The 7,294-nt window shown below is 38.9% G+C and overlaps 1 long non-coding RNA gene across 1 annotated transcript; it reads right to left on the reverse strand.

Moving 5' to 3' along the window:
* Positions 1-2,127: 2,127 nt before the first annotated feature.
* LOC144819509 (uncharacterized) lies at positions 2,128-3,632 on the reverse strand. Its single transcript, XR_013607414.1, has 5 exons — positions 3,296-3,632; positions 3,123-3,211; positions 2,928-3,019; positions 2,765-2,840; positions 2,128-2,360 (listed from the first exon to the last, which is right to left on the reverse strand). It is a non-coding gene; the product is annotated as an uncharacterized LOC144819509 (long non-coding RNA).
* Positions 3,633-7,294: the final 3,662 nt, after the last annotated feature.

Consider the following 7,294-nt stretch of genomic DNA (forward strand, 5'->3'; position numbering starts at 1 on the left):
TCAAGAACTGCTGAAAACTGCATTTTTATTGTTGAATCTGATGTGACACTCAGGTGAGCATCGCTATGTGACAACCACAGTACGTGCACTGGCACTGTGTAGCTCAAACAGGCAATTTGATCTGTGAATTTTAGTCTGATCTTTGGATCAGTCTGGGGGATGTGTCTGAATGCACTACTGTGAAATACCTGATTTTACTGAGTGTTAAACTATGCCATACTTCAACAATGGTGAAAGATATGGACAAAATGCTGTAATAAAATAGCAATATAATAGAATACACAGTGCAAGAAACTGGATTATTATTTGGGGTGGGTGACTACCCACTTAAACGCACATTCACAACACTTGTTGGAGTGAATCCTCAAAGTCACTAAATTAACCTGCGCTCAACCCTGTGGAAGCTATGACACAGAGAAGACAGGCTTATCTTAGGGTAATGTGTAAAGTATTTATGCAGGACCAAAACAGTAATGAAGTTGAAATGCAAAACAGTAAAAATTCCAATTTAAATTAGAAAAATCTGCACTAATATTGCACTATAATGTTTAGGTACAAGTGCTTAACTAAAAAATACTACCATAAGAGATTCATCTAAATGATATTTTCAGATTCACAGAACTTCTCATCATAAAGCATACAACTTTGATATATGTGGGGGATTCCTCCACCATACTCTAAAGTGCAATACTTAGTCTCACATTGTAAACAGTAACCCTACAAGCTTTTACCTAATTTATTACACACATTTTCCAATGTGCACAGTGCTCTAATGGACAGTACATACATAAGGAATACCTGCACAAATGTATTGCAATATAATGTTAAAAGTGCAAGGGCTTAAAAAGTTTCAAATTCGAAAGGGCCAAATATGAATTAATTCTGAGTATGCAGCACACCTTATCCTAAACTTCCTGTGTTTGTTGCTGTCCAGAGGGAATGCACAAAATGCAGCTGTCACCCACCCCAGACATGTACTGGAGACAGGCTGTAGGCACGCAGAGCTGTGAGAGCAGAGAAACTTTCTCAAAGTGGCATTTCTAAAACAGGAATATTAAATCCAACATTACCACTAAAGCAAATATATCCTAACCATTCTAAAGATATAAACATCACACAGCCACTGCTGTCTAATCAGGAATTACAGGTAACAAGTATGTTAATTAATTCCCAATCTTAACCTATGGGAGGAGTAGACCTCACAGTAGTGAATAATAAATGTAGGGGGTTTTCACTACCAGGACACGCCAAACCTAAACGTACATGTCCTACCTATTACGTACAGAGCACCCTGCTGTATGGGCCATCTAGAGCTACCTTAGGGTGACTTCTGTGTAATAAATGGGGAGTTTAAGGCTTGACAAAGGCTTTTAAATGCCAAGGCCAAGAGGCAGTGAAACTGCACACACAATATCTGCAGTGGCAGGCCTGAGACAGGTTTGAAAGGCTACTTATGTGGGAGGCCCAATCAGTGCTGCAAGCCCACTTGTAGCATTTAATTAAGCTCCCAGGGCCAATCAGAACACTCTATTTTTAAATTGGCGCTTCCATGAGAGTCTCTCGAACATCTTGTGAACCCAACTGTCCAAATATGCAATACTTTTTTAACCGTAATTTTTCAAAAACTACTGAACAGATTCACAACAGATCACAAAAAGCACAAACTATGGATCAAGATCTGCCTTCCTGCCAAATTTGGTCTAATTTCTTTCAGCAGATTTTACTGTAGCCCTTCATAAAGAAGTGTAAACAAGAGTATCCCTTGGCTCAGTTAAATAGCTATTGAAACCCAAATACTAGTCTTGGACACAAGCAACTAGAGGTTAAATCATAAACATGGCAACATTTTTTGTATGAAAGTATATAAAATATTTTATTAAAATCATTAACAATTCATAAATATATGGACAAAACCTTGAATAAAAATAGAGTTAAACTACTCTATGCAGAAATTATAAAACATTGTCACGAAAAAAAAAATTCTTTGATTTAAAAAAACATGAGTGAAACATATGTATACAATATCAATAAACAATCAATCAAAAAGAAAGACCTGCTCAAGTTAAATAAGGACATAAAGAAAATAGGGGAAAGACGTTTTTGGTGGCAGAGAAGTTAAACAAACACAGACAGTCACAATTTGTCATTGAATTTTGCACATTAAATATCCAATCTGACTCAAACCAAAACCCGATTTCTTCTCGGTGTTCTTGGGGCGAGTTTGGTGGTTTAATTGTGCACTAGTATGCGTCGACGCGTTTCGATGGCTTTTTTAGATGGATGCCATCTTTATCAAGACTTGTGCTCTTGTTATTGACTCTGCTACAATGGCACTGGATGGTTGCCTTTGTGTATAGATCCTGTTGGTAAATATAATTCAATAAGTATATGGCATGAAGAAACAAGTTATTATCACTGAAAATCTTACTTTAGGCCTGATCGACTTTTCTTAGATAATAAGACCAGCATTAGCCATTACCGTATACATTTATATTGTCCACAGGTTTGACAAAGCAATAATCAGCTAAACCTTCTTCTTATAACATACCTTAATAATTTTAAGGCACATCCTCTTAGAAAGCATCTTTACATAAGAACCTCCTTGTCCTACCAGTATGTGGGCTTCCATTATAAGAATAACCCCAGGGCTCTCAGGCTGGGTATCCGTTATATTATTCCATAGTATTGGCATGGACCCTCCCTCGGGCAGGCCCTGGGGTAATTGCCCATGTATAGACGGGGGTGAGAAAAAAGGGTGGATTACCTTATATCATTGTCTTTTCAGGTGTACAGCTCTGGATGTTTTAAATTGATGGATGGTGCTCAGGGACAGGTTTGTCCTGTAAATACAAGGTTTGCCACGATTGGATTCTAGTACTCTGTTTGTAGTTCTATATTAGCGTTATTATTAAAGGAGAGGAGATTACCTGAAAGATATATTCCCTCCTGGCAATGTTAGTCTTGCTTAACCATTCTTGCACTTGGATTTGTAGATATGAGGGCATGGATGCAATCACACCTGCACAGTAGATATAGATATTACTTTACAAAGGTGTTGTCATTTAGTTGTATTTTTATTCTAGAGTCTCTTAGTCACTATTAAATTCCATATGCCCAAGTACCTGTGAATTTATTCTCAGTTTAGTACTCCCGTTTCTTTCTGCTTCCTGTTTCCTAATCAGCAATGGTCACACTCTGTTAGCTTCATATCCTAAAATAGATGTTAATGGTAATGAGGATACCGCTACTCTAATCTAATTTTTATAAAACTGGCTTGCTGGGGATATTGTCTTACCTATTAATGACAAATGCAGGGTCTGAGGATCGGGTGGTAAAAGCACGGTGCCCAGTTCCTGCTCAGGAGCGCCTGGCGTGCCTTAGAGGTGATAAAGAAGAGGAGAGTGGTTAGTTCGCTCTCTCGTTTTATAGTTAAGGGCTCCCAGGGTCATGGAACCTTACCTGTATTTCTTTTCCTGTTCTCGTCCCGCCCGTCCGTATCGCTACTGCTATCTTCGCCGTCTTCCGAGAAAATGCTAATTCTCGTGAGCGGTAGAGGTCTTTTATATATGCCGTGTTTCCGGCAAATGGTTAGCTGATCAATGATCTAAAACAGCTGTGTGGTATAAGCTACTGAGCGGGGATGTATCAGAGCCTGAAGCGACGCGGGTTAAATTACTTCCGCGTTCCAAGTCTCGTGTTGGCTTGATACACGCCTCGTTATGGATGTGCTTTGCATATTTTCATTCGGATCCCGACCGTTTGGATCTCACCCTACAAGTTTTGTTTAAAAGGGCACAATTTGTTACTTTCGGGTTAAAAGACATCTTGGTTTGGTATTATAAACCCATTTGTCTACATTATACAGGGTCCATAAGTTTACCGTCTGGAGTGAAACGCTGACGCGTTTCAAACCTCGTACTGAGTTAATAATCCCTGTTAGAGGCTGAAGCGCATGTGGTGCTATTTCCGCGTTACAAGCCTCGTTTTAAGTGGGTGCGCATACCCTTTGCATTGTATTAGCGCACATGCAGCTTTGCTAGGGCTTAACCCATTTATCTTATGCGCACCTCGTGATAATCATATCTCCCCACATAGGGTTCTGATTTACACAAGCCTGTGTTGTGTGCTTTGGCTGTCAACCCTACTCACAGAGGGTAGTCATATTATTCTCAGCTTAACACCATGGATTTGTTCATGTTATTAATGCCTAGTGTAATTTACACGGTAATTCGCCCCTAATTGAAAATGGAACATGAGGGACCCTAAATAAAGTTCTTGTCAGCTGACAAAGTGTTTTAAGTCAACCCAGATAAAACCATATACTGATAGGGGTGAATGTTATGAAAATCACTAAAGTTAATTTTACAGATTCAAGATAATTTTCATCCACTCCTCCCTAGAATTAAGGCCCTTTTCAATGGTTTCCAAATAGCATATGAACCATTGTTCTCGTTGTTTCCTTTTGGCCTCAATACTCCCTCCGCGTCTACTAACAGTTATTTTTTCGAGGATGTACCACGTGAATTCTTCACAGCCATGTTTTTTGTCCTGATAGTGCTGTGTTAATGGTGCATTTTCTTTGTTATTTCTGATTGATGATTTGTGTTCCAGGAGTCGAATCCGTAACTCCCTGCCAGTCTCTCCCACGTAGCCTAAGCCACAGGGACACACTAGCAGGTACACCACATTCTTGCTTCTGCAATTATTTAGACTTCTCGGTATTAAAGTTCTGTTATTGAAGATTAATTTCTTTGTCACAATGCAATTCGGGCAAATTGCACAGGATCCACACTTATAGTTACCTCTTGCCTTAGTATTATCTGTTAAGGTGGTTTGAAAGGTCTCGCAGGGATTTTTATAGGTTCTCACTAGACTGTTCTTAATGGTTTTATTTCTACGGAACGAGAAAAGTGGTTTGGATAGTGGTGTAGGTAAGCCACTATTGATGATTTTCCAATTTCGATATACAATGTTTTTTATTTTATTGCTTATATTAGAATATTGGCTTACAAAGACTATTCTATCTTGAGTTTTATTGGCCCTTTCTTTGTTCATGTCTATTAATTTTTCTCGGTCATAATACCTGGCACGTTTCAATGATTGTTTTATTAATTTCTTAGGATAACCCCTATCTAGGAGTTTCTTTTCCATGGTTTCTGCATGTTTGTAAAAATCAGTTAGATTTGTAAAATTGCGCCGTAAGCGTAAAAATTCCCCAAATGGGATATTGTTTTTCTGAGCTTTTGGATGGTTGCTTTTATATTGTAAGAGAGTGTTTTTGTCGGTCGGTTTGGTGTATAATTCTACTTCCAACTGACCGGCATTCTCTTTAATTTTTATATCTAAGAAGTTTACGCTTTTGTTGCTATAATTTGCAGTGAACTTGAGATTCCTGTCTCCAAGGTTTAACCATTCCAGGAATGAGTCCAGTTCCTCACTAGCACCGTTCCAGACGAAGATAATATCGTCAATGAAACGATGCCAGTGAGTCACATTCTCGAAGAAAGGTGCCATGTCATTATATACATGTTTCAATTCAAAATGGCTGACATACAAACATGCCAGGCTGGGGGCACTGCCGGTCAGTTGGAAGTAGAATTATACACCAAACCGTTGGAAGTAGAATTATACACCAAACCGACCGACAAAAACACTCTCTTACAATATAAAAGCAACCATCCAAAAGCTCAGAAAAACAATATCCCATTTGGGGAATTTTTACGCTTACGGCGCAATTGTACAAATCTAACTGATTTTTACAAACATGCAGAAACCATGGAAAAGAAACTCCTAGATAGGGGTTATCCTAAGAAATTAATAAAACAATCATTGAAACGTGCCAGGTATTATGACCGAGAAAAATTAATAGACATGAACAAAGAAAGGGCCAATAAAACTCAAGATAGAATAGTCTTTGTAAGCCAATATTCCAATATAAGCAATAAAATAAAAAACATTGTATATCGAAATTGGAAAATCATCAATAGTGGCTTACCTACACCACTATCCAAACCACTTTTCTCGTTCCGTAGAAATAAAACCATTAAGAACAGTCTAGTGAGAACCTATAAAAATCCCTGCGAGACCTTTCAAACCACCTTAACAGATAATACTAAGGCAAGAGGTAACTATAAGTGTGGATCCTGTGCAATTTGCCCAAATTGCATTGTGACAAAGAAATTAATCTTCAATAACAGAACTTTAATACCGAGAAGTCTAAATAATTGCAGAAGCAAGAATGTGGTGTACCTGCTAGTGTGTCCCTGTGGCTTAGGCTACGTGGGAGAGACTGGCAGGGAGTTACGGATTCGACTCCTGGAACACAAATCATCAATCAGAAATAACAAAGAAAATGCACCATTAACACAGCACTATCAGGACAAAAAACATGGCTGTGAAGAATTCACGTGGTACATCCTCGAAAAAATAACTGTTAGTAGACGCGGAGGGAGTATTGAGGCCAAAAGGAAACAACGAGAACAATGGTTCATATGCTATTTGGAAACCATTGAAAAGGGCCTTAATTCTAGGGAGGAGTGGATGAAAATTATCTTGAATCTGTAAAATTAACTTTAGTGATTTTCATAACATTCACCCCTATCAGTATATGGTTTTATCTGGGTTGACTTAAAACACTTTGTCAGCTGACAAGAACTTTATTTAGGGTCCCTCATGTTCCATTTTCAATTAGGGGCGAATTACCGTGTAAATTACACTAGGCATTAATAACATGAACAAATCCATGGTGTTAAGCTGAGAATAATATGACTACCCTCTGTGAGTAGGGTTGACAGCCAAAGCACACAACACAGGCTTGTGTAAATCAGAACCCTATGTGGGGAGATATGATTATCACGAGGTGCGCATAAGATAAATGGGTTAAGCCCTAGCAAAGCTGCATGTGCGCTAATACAATGCAAAGGGTATGCGCACCCACTTAAAACGAGGCTTGTAACGCGGAAATAGCACCACATGCGCTTCAGCCTCTAACAGGGATTATTAACTCAGTACGAGGTTTGAAACGCGTCAGCGTTTCACTCCAGACGGTAAACTTATGGACCCTGTATAATGTAGACAAATGGGTTTATAATACCAAACCAAGATGTCTTTTAACCCGAAAGTAACAAATTGTGCCCTTTTAAACAAAACTTGTAGGGTGAGATCCAAACGGTCGGGATCCGAATGAAAATATGCAAAGCACATCCATAACGAGGCGTGTATCAAGCCAACACGAGACTTGGAACGCGGAAGTAATTTAACCCGCGTCGCTTCAGGCTCTGATACATCCCCGCTC

This window comes from Lissotriton helveticus, chromosome 2_1 (assembly GCF_964261635.1).
Source record: "Lissotriton helveticus chromosome 2_1, aLisHel1.1, whole genome shotgun sequence".
Lineage (NCBI taxonomy): Eukaryota > Metazoa > Chordata > Amphibia > Caudata > Salamandridae > Lissotriton > Lissotriton helveticus.